The sequence below is a fragment of the Buteo buteo genome, chromosome 26, assembly GCF_964188355.1.
Source record: "Buteo buteo chromosome 26, bButBut1.hap1.1, whole genome shotgun sequence".
Lineage (NCBI taxonomy): Eukaryota > Metazoa > Chordata > Aves > Accipitriformes > Accipitridae > Buteo > Buteo buteo.
In genome coordinates this window covers 8548098-8568565 of record NC_134196.1, presented here as the reverse complement: position 1 = coordinate 8568565, position 20468 = coordinate 8548098, and positions in this window count along the sequence as shown.

Below are 20468 nucleotides of genomic sequence, written 5' to 3'. Positions count from 1 at the left end.
TTTGGTTTAATAGGACAGCAAAAGATACAGAAAAAAAAAGAAATTTATTGTTATGCCCTTCATGACAGGAAAAAGTGTTTACTTCTATGTTCAGCAGTTAAAATAAGCTTACGTTGACTTCAATAGCTGAAGAAGTCCTCATATAAATTCTGTACCTCAGCTTTAAGACAGAACCTTACAACTCAAAGAGAAATATTCATTGCTTTTTAATGCATCTGACTGTATGAACACTGCTTTTGTGTTCCCTTTAAACTGAGTATCTTGCAAAATCTTTTCAGATAAGCACAGTAGAACATAGTTTTGTGTGTAGTTCGGTAATAACTTCATGAATCTGAATTTCCACCTGTAAGCAAGCTGAGAAACTTATGACTTTCTAGGCATAGTATAGGCTTGGATAGACAAGAAAATCAACACAAACATGTAGAGTTTCTTTAGCAGTATTTCTGTATTGTTGTTACAGAGATGGTTTATACTGTTTTCGAGGATTTAACATTTTTTTGTCTCTAATTTTTCTTGTAAGCAGTCTGAATTTGGCCTGACAGCAAAACTCATGTGCTCTTTCAGTTGATTAAGAGATGAATCTTTGCCATTTTACCTACTTAATCTCATTCATATGGCATCACAACATACCCTAACAGGAGAGACAGAGCTCTCAGTGTGGTGGCTAAATCTAGGTGTAAATGTAGGGTTTTTTCCCTGGAAGAACAGGAGAAGACACTCTGAGCTTTACTCAACAATGATCCCACGTGAAAGCATCATTCATGGATGGATATCACACTTATCCTTCAGTCCAGTCACAAAATTGTCCTAAATAAGAGGGAGTGGCTTTCAGCTAACCAGTTGGGTAGAGGTTAGATACAAGATAGAAGATGAATAAAAGTCAAGCAATGGTGATACAGGATAAGCATGAATTAATTGGCTTGTAACATATGAAGATCCTGAAGATATTATAGCTTTCGCAGGCATGATACTACTTATTCAGCGATTCTGTCTTGCTAAGAGAGTGCCTAAATGCTATTAGTAATGGATTTTCAAAAGTATCATCTTTAACTGTGCTCTTTTGCTGCTGTAGCATCTGCAAAGCTTGTAGGAGCAAGACAGATACTAGTCGCTATGGTGATTAACTTTCTTGGGGCTTCCTGAGGCTTTAAATATTTATATTTAAACCCTGGCTGTGCTTTGTTCTAAACCAGGAGCATGAAAAATTGCAATGACAAAGTTGTAATGGCGGTTGGTGATGCAGCACCAAAATAAAATCCCTATCCAATACACCCACTGTGTTTAAACAATTGAGGTTGTGAGGTGAGTAACGTCACTCACAGAGGTAAGCATCTTTGCTGAGCTTTCAGCAGCATATAGGTCCCACTTTTGCTTCATGCTACAAAACACAGATGAAAGATATTTATCTTGAGGAAGAAGCCTATCAATTGTAAGGGATTTTGGAAAAATATGAGTGCAGAACACAGTCCTGTGACTTGTAAAATCACTGCAGCAGCTAAAAAATCCTTGCCTCAGGCGTAATACATGCAGTCTGGTATAAGCTGTAGAAACTCTAAGCAAAAAAAAAAAAAAAGAACTCTCAATATTGCCCAAATCCACCACAATATACACAGTGACAAAAATAGACAACATGTTTCTCTGCTCTAATTTTTCAATTTATTTCCTTTGAACATCCTGCTCTGTTGCTGTGGAAAAATATTATTGAAATGCCTACTAAGCCAAACAAGCAACACTTTTCGCTTTGGAATAAAGAAAAGGAAAAAATGTTCTTCTTTTACACTCTTAGATTCTTGCTCAACTCGTCTGCTGCCTGCCTGCAGGTCATCTGCAATGGTAATCCCAGAGATGCCTTCTGGCACTAGCTAGCAGGTGACATGTGATTCAAAGAGTACAGACTTGGCAGCTGTAACCAGTTCTTAATGCTGCTTGATGAAGCTGCCTGACTGTTTGATGAAAGAATATGGAAGACAGGAGAGTAAGGATGGTTACTGGAGTATTTCAGAAGATCCAGAAGGCTCTTCCTATTTGCATAAGGCACTGCTTCTGAAATGAGATGGTTTCATTCTGCTTTCATGCAGCATTTTCCCTACATGTCGCAAGTCACGACCAGCAACCCAGACTGCTATCTGATTTTGTTCCAATTTGTCCCTTCATCCATTCATTATCACACTGATGTCACTAGAACTGCTTACTGTGAATAAGAGAGACAGCAGGGTGGAATCATTATGGTGATTAATGTAAAATCAAAGGTGTTTGACTGGTATTTATAACGCCAGGACTAAACCTACTTGGAAAATTTCTGCTGAAATACTTTTCAATGCAAAATGGTCACAAAATCAATTTTTTATGCTTGCAATTTTGAAGTATTTCCTTTTTTTTGTCATAAAAGTAAAAATTGATTGCACAGTGTACTGAGATATTAGGGAGCAGAAGTACTTCATGTCTGCCTGTGAGGCTTTCAGCAATTTCACTTGCCACCAGTAAAACTGGCAGGAATTTTGGGAAGAAAGCAAGCCAAAATTTTCTCTTTATGTTATCCCAAAACCAAATTTTCCTGGGAATCCCTTTGCTCATAAAAGTTGTATTTTTAGTATTTACCCTGAAGTGGGATGACAAAGGTTTCCATTATATTAGAGGGAGAATTTTAATTTTCTATTGCTCTTCATACAGAGAGCCGTTAGGCAAACAATGGATTTAAACTCAAATATATGAGTGCCATGCTATTGCACAATACATGCACATGCCCTTGAAGAGCCTTGATATAATAGGAAAAACCATTTGATACATATATGGCATAGGTAGTTGCTCTGAATAGTGACTTATCTGAAAATCCAAGCACTTCCTATGTGTCTGACATCTTCAATGGATGAATTTCAGTTGCACTAGACTACAAATGTAAAAGTATATTTTAATAATCCCAGTCACATTGCAACAAATTTTGCTTTCTCTAATATCTGTTTAATACCTTGGGACTTTGTGAAAATAAGAGAAAATGTAGGCTAGAATGTGACAGGATATTATTCAGAGAACTTTCACTAATCCATCTTCTTCCAGCTTGCAGCACACTGATGTCATTTTTCTAGGAACTGTTGTTGAGAAAGTGCTATGGCATATTATATAATTATTCTTTTATCTCACAATATTTATATTTCCAAGACTGGAAGGATGAGGGGAAAGATGTCACCTTTTAGTAGCTTCATCTGTGGATTCATGAGACAATTTTAAAGATATTTTACTAAGACTTAAATCTATAAAAAATTTTTGCACCGAAACTGTATGTTAAGGACCTACATTTGTAGGAAATGGACAATATTTTATGGAGAAACAAAAAGAATATTCAATTGCAGAAGATTTTAAAAGGACTAATTTAATTTTTAAAATATTGTACTGTCAAAGATGTATGTTTTCCTACAGTTGAACTTCTAACAAGCTACTTTGCTGTACTAAGGAATTTCAGTTTAAATTTCCAGCAGGCACACATACACATTGTTCATTGCAACCTGCAATGCTGAACTCTTTACTTATTGTGAAATCACACCTCATCTGAAAAATACACTTTTGCCATTATAGCTAGGTACTTTGGCGTTTCTTTTCTGTTGATAGGTACATAGAATAACTAATACGTAATTCCCTTCAATTAGGTATGGGCTGATGGAATATGCAAAGGAATGGGAGATGAAGAAAGAACAATAACAGTATAAAGTTTTTGCCACATGGCATATATTCTGCTACTGCACCACATGAACTACTTCTTCTGTCTTCCTTATTCCCTGTATTCATCTCAGATCCTTTGAGAAGATTTAACTGCAACTTAAATACTGAACATTACAGCTGCAAAATCCAGGTGCTCCATTGTGATATACATTTTTCTAGCAACAGCATCTGGACACTTGGCTGGCTGCACCGTGGAAAGCAACTGGCTCTAACATTGCTTGTATTGGCATCCAAGGAATTGCCTAAGGATCAGTCTGCTGTGGGGCTGGCTGGGATATGCTGCCCAGTTGGAGGCCATAGTCCTTTGATAGGTCTGTCATTGTCAAGAATTTGTTCAAGTTTATATACCTAAGAATAAAATCCTATTCAAATTTCTCATGATCTCTTCCACATGTAAAGCCCTATTATGGTACAAAGGAGCTTGTCCAAATTCATTGGAATTGAGATATAAGGAACTTTTAAGGACCCACTACTTTGGCTAAGTCTTTCACAATACATACACTGCAGAATATGCCACAGAAAACTGCATTTCTGTGTTATGTCAACCTTTTATTCCAAAATAAAACCATTGTGAGTTAACTGATTTATAGTAAAAATGAAAAGATTTTACTCCGAAATGTTAAAAAAACCACAAAACAAAACCCAAAAAACAATACCACAAAGACCTTGAATTATTAAAGGAAATAACCTGAGGAACAAAGGTTGGCAAAGTCTTTCAAGCACACTTCTTATGGCCATACAGACTTGTGACTGGAAATATTTCCTTTCACTTAGACATTTGAGAATACGTACAAGAAGTTCAGAAAACCTCTGGTAAAGAGGTGAAAGGAGCTGTGTAATTAAGAAGATTAATAATATTGGGTCTATGTGTATAATAGGAATGGAAAGAGATTTTTTTCTTCACAATCAATAATGTATTTTTAAAATTTATTTTTGTCTGGTTTCTTTTTCGAATTACAGACACTCTAAAACAACAAACACCAAACAAACATTAGTATTTATTCCAGAGTGAGAGCACAACTCAGAGCTGTTCTTCTATGTACAGAGGAAATCATTGGCAAAACAGTTGTGTGGATATTATTAATGAGCCTGTATATGCTCTTTTCCTCCCTCCAATGACTGCTAATATTTCTGAGTTTCTCCATGTGTCTTCTTCCACCTTCTACAGCTGGAAACTTCCTGTGCATCACCCTAATTCCAGCAAAGAGTCACACCAAATACTCCTAGTTCTAAATCACTAGTTTGGAAATTCTCCTACACAAATCCTTTGTGAGAGCAGAGAAAAGGGTGTAAAGATCATCTGACCACTCTGCTGGAGTTTACCAGCATCCCAATTTCATGTAGCCTGCAAGGCAACTATACTGAGTCTAATGTCAAACTACAAAATGCATAGATATCCAAGAATGTCTTGCTGTGCATATGTAGAGGGTAGTAAAAGTATTTTCTTTACAGGTAAATATATTTTTTGTTTTTCTGGAAAATGTATGATTATTGGTTAATATCACAGGGAGTGACCAAAAAAAAAAAAAATAAAAAAATCACTACCTAAACACGATTCTTTGGCTTTAGTTGTTTGTTGAAATATGTGAAAAACTCCATGCAGATCAGACAGGCCTCCTGGTAGGGCCATTGTTATTACCATTTTGAGAAGGGTGACAACTTGTATGAGTTCCCAGACCAGATTTATGAACAATTGCAAGTTATGGGTGATTATTTTAATGGCAAATAAGCTAGGAACGAGTGCAGAGAGTACCTACCATAAAACCTGGAATAAAGTTGACATTAAGGTATTCCTGCATCTGGAGTTTGGTATTTGCTGACCATGGACAATTTTGCGTTTAGTTTGCACATCCACAAGGTCATTCCCTTTTCTTTTGCATTTCTGTCCTTAAACTACCATAAAAAGAGGCAGGCTCCATATTTTGGACCTGTGAATCCATATTCAGGGTATATGGATTTCTCCATTAACTACATCCATCTCTTAAATTCCCAACTGAATCTAGGCACTGTATCTCTCTAGCTAGGAAATTTGTCATTTTTTCAGACATTTCAGTACCTAGGATATCTGCTGGTGATCTGAATGAGGTCTGCTGGTGATCTGAATGAGGTCAAAACTTCCATTACTTGTATTTCTTCTTAACACTGAAGAAAGAAATTACATTTGATACATCAAAGACATTATAAGACAATTTGTACCATGATGTTCTCTGATGAACATAATACATGAAATATATGAAATACATTTCATGAATTTTTTCAAGAAATGTTATCCTATAGAAACTACAAAGACTATGTATTACTGTATTACTCATTAGTTCTCCAACTCTTTGTGAATCTGCTTAGGACTTCTCAGGTGAGGTGAAGAAAAAAGAAGTCCACTCACCAGTTCTCATAATCTGTTTGATTAGGCAACCATGTGATACACCATCACGTTTTTATCACATTACTTAAAACTGTGCTGGAAAACTTCCTTAAACTCAGGAAGCAGGGGAGAAAAGAGCAAGGCTTTTTTTCCATCTATTCATATACCTGCAACAGTAAATTAGGAAACACATTCGGTGGTATCACTGCAGTCAGTTGCCCAGAAAGACCTCAGACCAGCCCAGGTTAATGGAGGTGCAGAGCCATGTGTGGGCAGCTGTACCACTTCCAAAGCTTTCAGACCACATGGATCTTCAGTAGGAAAGTGCAGCTAGGAGTAAACTGGCATCATGTAGAGACAGTCCCTTGAACACGGAGGTCCTAGATCTAAGCCCGCTGAGGCAGGGTGATCCAACACGGACTCAGCCCAAGTGGCTTCACTGAGATGTCTAGCCAGGCCAGCTCCCAGGGAATCAGTTTTTCACACAGGATCTGTTGTGCCCATTTGGGCAGAAGTAGTGTCACGGCACTTCCCAGAGGGTATTCTGGTGCAGAGCTAGACATCAGCGGAGGCTCAGTGCTGGCAAGGCCACAGTCTTGCTTTAACGAGTCACTTCGTCCAAATGTGGGGAAAGTAGAGCAGAAACCCCAGTGACTCTGCAGGAGCCAAACTAAATCTGGCATGGCTATTGCTGACATAAAGTTCACAAGCCTGCCTCACCAAAACTGGTTCTTTGCAGACACACGGAGGACAGGAGCTCTCCATATAGCTCTTTCCAGTGGCCACATAAAATTTTCTATTGCTAATGGTCTCCGGCCCACACTTACTGGCCAGCTCTTCCAGGGATTGCTTGGCAGACTGCAATTTGATATGGACAAAGGCGTGCCAGGAGCCATTTGAACAGTTTAACAGTTTAGATGGTGTAATTCCAGTGCATGACAGTATTACCCATTGCTGCTTAAATTACTACTATAGATGCTGCATATTTTCTAGATTTATCCGTTAGCCCAGATCCATATTATTCAGGTTAGTGGAAAGTTGATTGCAGTTCACTTTAGGCCAATAACTACTACTTCCATATGGTATTATTTCATTGTGCTGTTTTGCTTTCATGTAACTTTTAGCAAATATTTACCTTAGGTTAAATACACTTTGCAGAATTTTGCCAAGATAACTGAATTAGAGTGCTGTGGTTAAAAAAAAAAAAAAAAAAAGGGAAAAAAGTGAAAGATCATGTCTACAGCTCCTGTTGCTGTGATAGAAAGTACCCTTTCTACTGAAGCAGCAGAGACATCACCAGTAGCTATATTAAAATACTTTTATTACTGTACCTTTCCAATGTGCTTTACAGAAGTACTTGAAAATAGAATTGAGCAGCTTTGCTAACATGAAAAGTTGCAGCTGTCTTTTTCCTTCTTCCTCTGTAGAGTAGATGAAATAATGTAATAACACCTTATCTGATGTAATCCTTCAATACTTAGTCTTTTACTATTTAGATATACATGTATTTTTCTGTTATGATAATTCAGTATGATAGTAATGGGGAACGAATGTAAGTTTTGAGTAGTGCTGGTGCTCCACTGTCTAGCTTCTTGTAATTAAAGAGGAAAAAGAGTGCTTTTCTTATCTGATGTGACAGGACTTATGCAAATTCTGTGCTCAGCATTCAGTCCATCAGAAAAGCGTGACTGCTGCGGTATTTCAAAAGGATTTTGTACAACCCTTTGTGTCTCCTTTTTTGATTAACAAGGTATTTTAATAAAGAGTAATTTCTTGAGCATATAGGAGTAAGAAGAGCTCCAAAAGCACAATGTCCTTCAAAACATATTTGAAATAGACATTGGACTAAATTTGAGATAAAACACAGTGTAAATGTTGTGTCCAAGACAGTAAGGGTTTACTGACCATGATAAGAACTTTTCTCTTAATTCTTTAATAGTTTATAGGACTAAAGAACATGATTTTATGTTAGGTTTAATGAATTATTGGTGCAAATTAAGCATGGCTTCTCTAAAATCATGCATTTGCAGACCAATGACTGAAATAGCAAGCCATCTATTCTACTAGGAGGCTTTTTTTCTGGCTTTTGTCTTGATTCCATGTTCATAGTAGGTTTGAAACCCAGCACTTGTAGACACTTAAAAATTATCTGCAGGAAAATGCAATAATGCATATTTATTGATTTCCAATGAATAAGCTATGTGAGTCCTCTCTGAACTTTATCCAGGATATTTATCTGGCTGATGTTTGATACATATGTCTTAATGCCTTTTTGTTGTTGTTGTTACTGGTTTGTTCATGTTTTTTTGTTAGGATTTTTTGTTTGTTTCAGAAGACTTAAAATAAGAGATCCAAATGAAAAATGCCTGTCCCATGGACAAATTGTGCAGATGAGCACCAAAAATTCCTTGGACGCTATATAGTGGTAAGTGAATTACAGTGTTGTGTCAACATATGTCTGATTCTGGCAGTTTTTATGTGGACCTTGGTTTAAAAGAACCTCTCCAGATCTCAGTGGGTGAATTGTTCTAACAAGTAGGTGGAAATTAACACAACAGAGGCATTACTATGTGCATGGGTGCTGATATGGATATTACATTTGTGGTATATTTTGGTGTACAAGAAACCTGTTGAAATTCAAAGAAAAACAGTGGAAAGAGATATGCAAAAAGCCATGCCTATGCATGTGGTGGGCATCTTGCTCACTGTACATGACAGCTCTTATAATTTTTGCTTGATCTGATTTTAATAAAATAATCTTTTTTCATTAGCTTTTTCTGCAGCAAATTATGAGGAAATTAGCAATAGTATGCATTCTTTGCAGCAAGATGGGGAGGCAGTTGAGGGATTGCTGTATAATAAATCACCTACAGCAGATGTTGCTCATCTCAAGGAAACAATGTATGAACTAGAGGACATGCTGGGAGACATTCTACCATATGGATGAAAGCCTTAAAATCCTTCCAAGTATGAAGTTCCCCATGGGCTTAAGTCTTAGATCCATGCGTGTAGAAACTGGCAGAGTTGGTTCTCTCTTCCAAAATATATTAGGGTCAAAAGAAGATTTTGCATCTCATTTCTACATGGAAACAGGATGGTCATTTTCACTACTGGTGAATAAGTAGCAAAATTGAGTTCAGACTTACCTTAAAGGTGGGGAAAAAAAATTTAAAAATCAGGTTTTCCTTTGACGGAAGATCCAGTTTGGAAAATGATCAATCCTTTCCCTTTAACCTGTAAAAAAATGAAGGTAGAAGAATTTATCATCATAAAAATTCTGTTGAAAATACTGATCTGTTTCCTACTGTAAGCCTTCCCATAGTAAGAAGAGGAAACTTGCTGGAGCTAATATTGGAAAAGCTAGATCAATGCAAGGAAGTATTATTTAGTGAAGGGAATGGTAATTCCTTAGCAGTCTTGCTGTAAGAAATCATGTTTTTGCTGGACTGCATAGATAGCACTAGGATTATTAAATAACATTATCAGGAATAAAAATTAAGATATTAGTAAGGCATGAACATTTATGTTATAAATTAACAGAAATGATAAAGCTCCTTTGAGAGCACAAATCTGCATCTTTTCCTTTCTAATTGCATAGCTGTACTCTGGAGATTTTCACTTTTCTGTAAGTTATTAGATATTGACAGAAGCAGTATGGCAAAACTGGCAAAAGCAGAGTATGAGCTAGCTCTTACACAGTGACATAATTTTAAGACCTGCATTTGATTTGTAGTAACATTCATAAAATATACATGACTATTTCACCTTATCTTCAGCTCTAAAAAGCATTTTGGCAACTGTATATCAAGCACGTAGAAATAAAATCACTTTTAAAGAACTTTTCAAGATTGAATTAAGCAGGTAACTGTGGGAGAGAAAGTTGAGCTTGTCTTAAAAAAAAGAGTATCTTAAGCCCAAAATACATAATAGTCTTCTTATGGACAATGAATTTGTGACAAAGGTTCATCAGCCTCTGTTGCCTGTGGAACAAGATATGAAAATCTGCTTTTGAAGTTAACAAGCTGCATTGTTCAGACTCTCTGACTGTCAGGAGATTTCTGCCCTTGATAGCAGCGATCTTCTAATTCAGTGCCTGACTGCCATTTCTAAAGTTTGGACCATGAGTGGGTAGCAGTTACACTGGAGGAGAGAGCACGGTTCCTGGCAGCCATGGATGAAGCACAGCCTGTTAAAGTTCTGGGGTTCCGACCTGCTGCTTTTGAGTACAGATAAATCACTGAGCTCCTAAAAGCTTAGATTAGAGGTTTTGGCAGGATTTTGCACACTGTTGTTTGGCAAGGTCATTTCCTGGTGGTGCTGCCCTTTCATGCAACAAAGCAAGAAAAAAGAAAGTGACTGTGTCCTCAGAGATGGATATATTTGGACAAAAGCATCTGAAGGACTTTGCATGTTGCTTCTGAAAGTAGTCCAGTGAAGTTAAAAGGGTGTAAAACTCAGTGCCAGACTTCATTTTTATCTTTGTGGGTTTGCCAGTTATAGTGGTTTTGGTCTTTGTTCCTACTGCTCAAGCTGTTCCTTACATTGGTTAGTGAGAGGCAAGGACAGGTCTTAAATGTTAAATGATATTATTTCTCATGTCTCTTCCTTCCCAATCCACCAGTGCAATCTTTGTATAAGGATCAACATTCTTTTCCTCTTTTTGATTGGTTTCATGCTTTCTTACAATCAAGGAATTTGTATTTGGCCTCAACTTATGGCCAAGGTGATAAGATGTGTGATGGGAGTCCTATGCCACATGAGAGTGAGTCTGTAAGGAAAAAAAGAACAATCCTCAAAACAAATCCTGAAGAAAATAGACAGGAGAGTGATACCAGAGTGGGACATCTTAAAATAGATCAAAAAAGGATAATTTAACTTGATTTCTGAACAGAAAACTATTCCTAAATCTGTCTTTTCCTGAAGAAAATGTCCATAAATTTAAAAACCCACTTTCCTTTAAATTTTCCTGGCAGCACTGTGTTTTAGGTTGATCCTTTTCTTTCTTCCCAACAGAGTAAGCAGGATGATTACATAAATATATTTTTCCTTGCAAAACCAGAATAATTAGGTGTCTGTATGTCTATATATGCATGTAAATGTATATATATTCTTAAAACAAACATGTTGATTACCTACTAACCGCCTAGGCTTCATCACAGCAGTACAGTTGTTCATATCTGCAAATGAGTCTCAAGTGGAGTTGGAGGATTCGAAATCTCTGGCATCTTTTGAAAAACTGACAACATGTTGCTGGTAGAAGAAAAGGCCTTTTCCTCTCACTCAACCACTACTTCTACATGTCTGTCCATAATTATAATAAAAGAAGGAAGATACATGTGACTATTTTTTGTAGTAACAATATTATTGTAATAATTTTCTGACTCCATAATCTCCATTTTCCTTTATAGTCTCAGCGCTGCAAGTGGGATTCATTTGATCTGTATAACACTGACCTGGTATAAAAATAATCAAAGTGCAGAGTTTAAACTTTAATCTCTCTTTTGATCAGAAGACTCTACATTTTATTCCTCCTGCTTCACAAAAGGATCTTCACTCAAGCTATGGTAAGAACTTTTAATTAAAATATTTACCTTACAGTTTTTAAAGATAGCTTATTTTGGTTCCTTTTTAGAAAAATGTTACCTCCTACTTTTATCCCTGAGGGAAAAAAACCTATTACAACTTTTGTAAATTTATTTTTATTCCTAAGTATTATTGCAGAAGTGTCAAAATAATTAGGTCAAGTGGTGGCAATAAGCCCAACAGAAATAAACAGCTCATCTCATGATTTGCCATAAGATATTTCAACTGCAGTTTGCAGTTTAAATTTTGTTAAATTCATGCCAGCTAGTTTAATAAATTGAAAACAAGAACACTTTTAATTTTATGTAATACATGCATTAGAGATTTTTGTCTTAGTTTAAGATGTCAAATCATTAGCTCTGTCCTCCCTCTTGCCCTTTCCTAAAACAGCTGTGGAGGAAATCTGTCTAACCTCAGCAGCCTCTGAAAATTAAACAGGACAAAAGATGTTGGAATGACTAAAAATTTGAAATTACTCTGGCCATAAGGCCAGTTTTTATTAATCAGAGAGAGTAATACTATAAGCTAGTATAAATCATACAGTACCATTGGAATGTAAAATATGTTTTTTACATATTTTCATGTTCGCACCATTTACTATTAACGATCTACTTCAAAATGTCTTTTATATATATACATGTAGGCATAGACACATACACATCCATATATACCCACATATGTGTTTGGCTCATATTTTTATTTTAAATGGCATAACATTTAGAGAACATAAATCTCAGTAAGGAAGGCTACAGTTATACCTCCACTTCTCTGCCAGGTACCAAAATTAAAGAAATGTAGTCAGTCTCTACTATCAAGCTGTGTTCAGACACTAAACAGATACTGGGAATGCCATCTTCCCCGAAGAAGCAATCCTGAAATTCCCTCCCAAACTGGATAAAGAAAGGACAAACACAGCCAAGTTCTTGCTTTGGACTGGAAAGCTTGACCTTGATATCTGTGAGCCTGAAAGAAAGGACAGATAGAAATTCTTTATCCTGAGTCTCTCAGAACTATACTTTGCAGAGCTTTTGTCCTGTTATCAGATGTCTAGATTGAGGTGGATGATAATATAACTTGTATGTCAAACCCATTAACATCAAGATGAATTTCTTCCAATTAGTGCCAACAGGGTTTGGATCAAAATGCAGCAGTGAGTCAGCAGTGCAGACCCTCCACGTTATTGTTCTGCACCTCTTGTAGGAAGCTGCTGAGAGTACCCTAAGACACTGTTACAGGGATCTTCACTCAGAAAACTGTATGGGAGACTGCTTTTCTTCCAAATCATCTTTAGTTTTCATATCCTTGCATACTCACTCAGCATTGGTGTATTCTTCCTATATGTTTTATTATGGATGATCTATGAAGATAAAAAATTGCAATATTTAGCAAGGAACTAGAATGCTACATACATTTTGATCAATATGTTGCATAATGAGCCTCTTTGTCAGCAAGTTACTCTTTGCCATGAACTTCTTACTGTTCAGCAGAATTTTGGGTGACTAAGGGGAGGCTAAAAGGGAGAAGGGGAGAAAGGACACAGAAACAGAAAATTGAAATTAGAAGTGGTATCTTAAGCCCCAAAACCTGTCTGAAATTTATGAGTATCTTTGCTTAAAACCTTGATCCTGCAACAGTTAAGCAATATGTAATATTATACCTGCATGCACTTCCCGTGATTCTGTTGATTGACTGGAAATGCTCACATGGGTAAAGACTGGCAAGGGAATAAGCCCCCTCAAGATCATGGCATAAATCCAACCAATAGCTAGTAATAGATCTGCATCCACATTCTCCCTGTTGATAATGGTAATGGTGATGAACTGATGTTATGGTGGGGAGGGATTGGGGGAATAGAAGACATAGAAAGGTGAAATATTTAAATGGTATTAAAGCCAGCATAGAAGGCTAGATTAGATATTTTTTCTATCATTCATTTCTGCAAAGGCATCATATAAATACTTCAGCTAGAAAGCAACAAGTAAGAGGTAGAAACCAAGAAGTAAATCACAGTAAAGTAACAGGACAATATTGTTAGAAGTTGGGAATGTCCCGTGAGTATCCCAACTTAATTCTAAGAGTAAACAAATATTCAGCTTTGGGAAGAGTTTTCCTTACTTTAAAGAAAAATATACTACCCTTCTAAGAAAATATAAGCTGATTTGCAAATCAGAACAGATAACACAGTTCCTATGACATGAAATAAAAATGTCTCAAAAATTTCTTTTTCTAGTTATTTCTTAGAGCCCTCATCTGTATGACCTCTTCCAGATTTTTTCTTGCTACAGCAGGCATTTTGCTTTTTCTCCCAATCTCTCCATGACTGTTAGTTCATGAAGTGACTAATTCAACTTGTAAAAATATATCAGAGTAATAGGACTTTCACAGTTGGAGCTTATATCCTCTGCTCTTGAGACCCACAAGTTTCTGATCTGACAGTCTGAATTAGAGAAAAAGTCTCTTTCCCCACCTTCTTTACAATCTATTCCCTGTTCACACATAAATTGAAATCCTTTATATTTCTTTTCTCTTGATAAAACTACCAAAAAATAAAAAAGCAAAAAAAGCGCAAAAATACCTCCAGTTACATGGAGCTTGGTTCTATATTTCTTGTAGTATGGGAATTTTTAGGCATGTTCTCTAATTGGAATTAATCAATAAAACAACATTTCTGTAAACGATAATTTATCTGGAACACTTCAGGCATACTCGAGACCTTGAATAAATAATACATACAAATAATTATAGCACTAAGAAGAAATAATGTTTATTCACAGTTAAGTATTTTTCTCACAATTTTATTTTTAATTATTGTCACCAGAAGTGACAAATCTGATTAAAAATCTAAATAGATTTTGAAGGGCTTAGAGTGTTCAGCAGCCTACATTATCCTCAATTTTCCCACTATACTCAGAAGAACTTCTGAATTCAGAGTATTTTGGAAAATATGGCCTCCTCTTTCTGGAATCATGAGGGGACGCATTCAGAAGCACCTAAGATCTACTTAACATCTCTCATTAAAAGCCAAAGGGAGATGGACTGAAAACTCTCCCACTTAAGAATCCCCACAAAAAGTCTGATGAGCCAACGTAAGCTTTGTAAAGGCTTATTAAATTTGGTCAGGAAACTGCTGAGATGCAGTGACTGAAGGCTGTTTGAGAATACATGAGAAGTATTGTTCATGATTTCTCTTCTCCAGCTGCTTCCTCGGTATCTGCTTTTGCCCACGTGAACAGGAGGATAAAGGTTGAACTGGGTTCCATGAGCTGCCTTATCCTTCTCTCCATTCAGCAGCAGTTCAGCAGAGAAGGAAATATTTAAATGTGTAGGCACAGTTTTGAAACCTGTGTGCCAGTGCAGAGAACTGGTATGCTCACAGGAGGAGCGAGCGGTGAACAGCACACCACAGATTTATTACTGCAGGTTTACGAATGCCTGAGAAATCTGCAAGGTGTTCTCACAGGCTTTGCATGATTTATTCTCTATGTGGAGCTCTATACTTGGCAAGGACTGGCGGTACAACAGAAATGGGGAAAATCAGGCTTTCAGGAAATGAAGAATCAGCATCAACATTCTTCCCACAGCTGGTTTCAGCTGAGATAGAGTTAATTTTCTTTCTAGTAGCTGGTATAGTGTTATGTCTTGGATTTAGTAGAAGAACGTTGATAACACACTACATTTTCAGTTGCTGGTAAGTAGTGTTTAGACTCAGTCAAGGATTTTTCAGCTTCTCATGCCCAGCCAGCAAAAAGGCTGGAGTGGCACAAGGAGTTGGGAGGGGACACAGCCAAGGCAGCTGACCGTAACTGGCCAACGGGGTATTCCATACCATGTGACATCATGCCCAGTATATAAACTGGGGGGACTTGGCCTGGGTCGGGGGATCACTGCTTGGGAAATAACTGGGCATTGATCAGTGAGTGGTGAGCAATTGCATTGTGCAGCACTTGTTTTGTATTTTCTAATTCTTTTTTTATTGTCATATTATTATTGTTGTTATTATTTATTATTATTATCATTATTTTATTCCTTTCTGTCCTATTAAACTGTATCTCAATCCACGAGTTTTACTTTTTTTTTTTTTGATTCTCTCCCCCATCCCACTGGGTGGTGGGGAGTAATCGAGTGGCTGCGTGGTGTTTAGTTGCTGGCTGGGGTTAAACCATGACACTCTAATTCCTGGAACAAAAGAGAAAACTATTCAAGTGTTGTGAGATAACCACTGCTTTCATGGGCTTGGAAGGAGCATTGCAAATTTCAGATGTAAATTTGGTAAGGGACACTGGTTCTGAGTGAAACTGCCTCAGAGGGGACAGTGAGGCACCAGATGTGATCTAAGCAAGATCTACCAGTCAAAAGAAATTCTGACAGTAATGAAATCATAATAGCAGATTATTAATAAATAGTAAGTTCAAAGTTTAATTTTGACATTGTTTTTCATTCTTTAAAATGACAGGCCACAAATATAATGTCATAGTGTCAGGCTGGAATCAGACTGCCGTGGGGAGAATTTCTGTCTCTTAGATGAAAATAAAGATTTTCCAGTGTTTTATTTTTATACAGGCAATCCAGGAGAAGCACAAAAGTGGCATATGAGTCATTCTGAATCTATGCAAACATAATCTTTGTTTCATTTGAGGAATGGACAAAACTGCAGAACTGTCCTTATTTCAACCGAACCAGCCCACTAGCTTCTGAACAGTACAAACAGGTGTGTTTTCTGTAACTCCACAGCATGTTTTTGTTGGATTATTATCATTATCATCATTATTATCATTATCATTGTCATAGTAACTTCAAGTCCTAATCCTGAAAATGTGCCTCACTTCTCGAGGTGATATGCAAACACGAGTGTGAAAAAGATGACCCTTAATCAAAAGAATTCTCCCATAACTATTCATTGCAATTGTAGCTCATTTCTAATTGCTACCAGCTACTCTCTAGTACATCAGTAATGGCCATCCACACTACAGGACACAGTAGATTTAATTTAGTGTTTCATTTTATAGGGATTGTTGCATGGAATTGCTAAATAAGTGGTATCTGTAATCAGTTTGTGTGGAAACTGACTTCTCAGATTTAAACCTCTCTGAATTCCTGTTCATAATTTGGTCAGTGGTTATTACAAGTATCATCAGTCACAAGGTGAAAGATAGTGGAGCAAAACCACATTGCTTGTATGCTGTGTATATTGTACATTTTCTAATATACATGTATTGTGTTACACAGACTTTTCTTTGCTCTTTGTTCTATCTACTCTATTATAGTAATTCCTTTCCAAATTAGGAAGATTATTATTAATTATATTCTAAAAAGGCATTACTAGTTCAGGTAACAGGATTCAAATACTGCTGGTTATTGGAGGGGTATGTTGTTAAAGTGAATATACCTGAGCTCTTTGTACGTATATTTACAAAACAAAGTAAATCTCTGCAGCACTTATATGATCCAACTCAGTAATTACAAACTTTGATTGACCTATTAAACACATTTCCTTTGTGTATGAACTGTAAATGCACAAAAATACATTTATGCCCCAAAATGTAATGATAAGCACATAAAAGAAAGCTGTACAAGCCAGACACTAAGTTTGGAGAGGTGGGTAGGTAAAGTTGAGGATCTTAAGTTTGGAGAGGTGGGAGACTGAAGACGTGGAAAGGAAAACAATAGAGAATTGGAGACAAGATTTTCATAGCATATTCGTGAAGTTAAACTTTCAACTGCTTAAAAAAGAGACCATATTTTCCAGAAGGATGAACATACAGTGGCATCCACCAAAGATATTACAATTTATTTAGGTGCTGAATTTGGGCATGGAAGCGTCTTTGAAATGTCTGTCATGTCCCATGGAGTTTGGGAGAGAAAGAAGAATATTTCTGTTTTGCCATACCATTTTTTAATGTTTTTAGAATAATTGATAATCCTGCTGAGATCAGAATGGTAGCAAGAACATAATGAGGACTTCAAAAAAGAAGGACTCCCTGTTCAATCTGACTGTGAGGTTCCACTGATAACATAAGGGTAGCAATATACAAGACTGGTGCCAGTTTATCCCAGGAAGAAAAAAAAAATGGATAAGAAATATTTCCATGCAAAGTTCTCTTCAGAATTTTCAGTTTCAGACCACTGCTAGGTTCAGTATTTATTCATTCTTCATACATCTTAACAACACCAAGACAATTCATGGAAATTAAACCGACAATGTGTGGCACAACAGTTAAAATCAATATCGTGCTTACAGTTCTGTTATTAATTCCACAATAAAACTCAGTGATCACTGAACAGGGATAATAATTAAACTTCAAATATCCCCATTTGCATACATATAAACCTAGATTCTTCTGTGTCAGTGAAATAAAGATTATTGCATCCATTTCAAGTAGATGTAGACTGGTATCAAGTTGGAAAATTTTCTGGGCAAAATGTATTTATGGCAAAGTAAAGTGAGATAATTATGATTTACAGTGAACTAATCTAACAAATGTTAAAAATTTGCAATTTTGATTGTTACTTATGGTCAGGATTTACACCTTGGGTTTGAAGGAGTTTACCACCCTGGCAGACTTCAAGCCTGATTCACCTGCTCTGCAGGAATAGTAAGTTCTTCATTTAATTTTAAAGCCAGTTGGGGAATCAATTTTTGTTCTTTTCACAAAATAGTTTTCCTTAAATTGGCAGTTCAAGTCACAGTCATATCAGGTCATAATAGAATTTAGTGACATGTTAGAAACTGTGAGATAGCTAGTTTCAGAAATTTAAAGTGCTGTTTTGAGGTATTTTTTTTGTTCATTTTTAGCTCTATATTATGCACGTATTACATGAAAGAGGTACTACTGTTGGAATGTGTTATAAAACTGTCATCAAGGTCATCCCCTTTCACTTTGAGAATTGTCAACCAGACCATAGAGTATTTTCTTACAGTATTCCCACCTTATTTCTTATTACATCTGCCGCATTTCATCTAGTAGAAGCTTGCATTCTAAAGAGGAAAAAGTAGTAAAACATTGTCCTCCTTCCTCTTTATCAATGTTTCCCAGCAGCACTAATGTGACATAGTGCTGCACATTATGCAAATATCCCCATTTGTTTTCATAGTCCCTTCGCACTTTACAAACTCTTATACTGCCTTATCAGTGAATAATTGATTCACATAATATTTCATTAGCAAAATAAAAATTTATAGTCTCATTTAGAGCAATATGTACATTTAAACTCACCCCCCAAAGATGCAGAACTTCTTTGCATATACAAATGCATAGCATAACCATCAGAAATAGGCAAGATGTTATATATGAACTGATTTATTCTCTGAACAGTTCTAGTAGTCAAATTATAAAATTAAATCATACCTTTTACTTGGGTATCCAGATTGGTAACACTTACATATTTTTATTTCTAACTATTTGCATTTTTATTGTAATTTTAATGATCTTTAGTAGACTTCTATATTTGTATCTTTAACTGTGGAACAAAATGTGTATTTAATTTTATTGATATTAATCTTATATTTCTGCTGATATGTACTGGGAATTCAGCATTCAAAGCCCTTTTTTTTAATTTCATCTGAGAAATTCAAATCGTGCTTGATATGTGAATATTTATTCAAGTATTTACAAGCTCATCCAAAAAATGCATTTGATAGAATATAACTATCAAAGTGGAACTTAGCGTGACACAAGCTTCCATTAGCATGCCAAACCTCAAGAGGAGTGAAGTTGAAGCATTCTGTTCATTTATCGTGCCAGAAAAATACCACATATCATCAGTACAGTTTTTTCACTTGTAGAAAAACTCTCCTTCTTTGGACTTCTTTCTATATAGTGAAAATCAGGTGGTGAACAACAGGTTTAGTAGGGTGGGAATTTGTTTTGCTAACTGCTGAAAAACTCATGAGTTAGAAAAGAGATATTTAATTCATCACTCTTACAGTCTCCCTGCCGGCTGGTTACAGCCAGGCATAGCTTAGAGCAGTTCTGAGGCTGCCCTATTGTTGAAGACAAAAGCCCCAGGCTGACCCAAGAAACAGAAGACAGAAAAACAGATTGGCTCCACACAGGTCCTCTAAGGTCTACTCCATACAACTGAGAAGTTATCTCATACCTTAAATATATAGGTCATGTCAGTGATACAGTAACAGGTAAGCATCTAACCTCTCTGGGTACCAAAAGACAGTTGCAGAATGTTTCAAGTTCTTTCAGGCCGTTGAACTTGGGTTTCAATGATGGCTGCAAATTTAAAAGACCTATTCTGCACTCTTTGGATACATAGAGAAATTTTAACTCAAATGTCAAAGGACTGAGTCCTACTGAAAAGTCCATTTCCTTATGTGAGGTACATAAATTTATCTCCTTTTTTATATAAATATATAAAAAAGTTCAATACCTGTGACTCGATTCTGGGTCTGGATTAAGATCTTACAATGGTGAACTACGTTTTGGGGGTGATAACTGATCCCCAACTGCCATGCTGGGATTCCAGGTACTGAAGGACACGGGAGTATGAGTGAAAATGATCTACCCCTGTTAGAATCCAACTGCAAATGATTAGATCCCACTCCTCTTTAAGACAATTTTCTCTGCAGATATCTGCTGTAGAAACCTGCTGGAAAGTACAAACAGAAATACATCAATGTATATCAGCAGGACTACAAGACAGATTTCTGTGTTTATTTCTCATTGTGACACTGGAGTGAATGGTGACCTTACAAGAACATAGACAGATGGATATATATGAATTCCTTACCTTGGCTGCCAATGAATAATGGCAGGGAACAGCAATCTAAAACTTCATCCACAAAAAATGAAATGCTGAA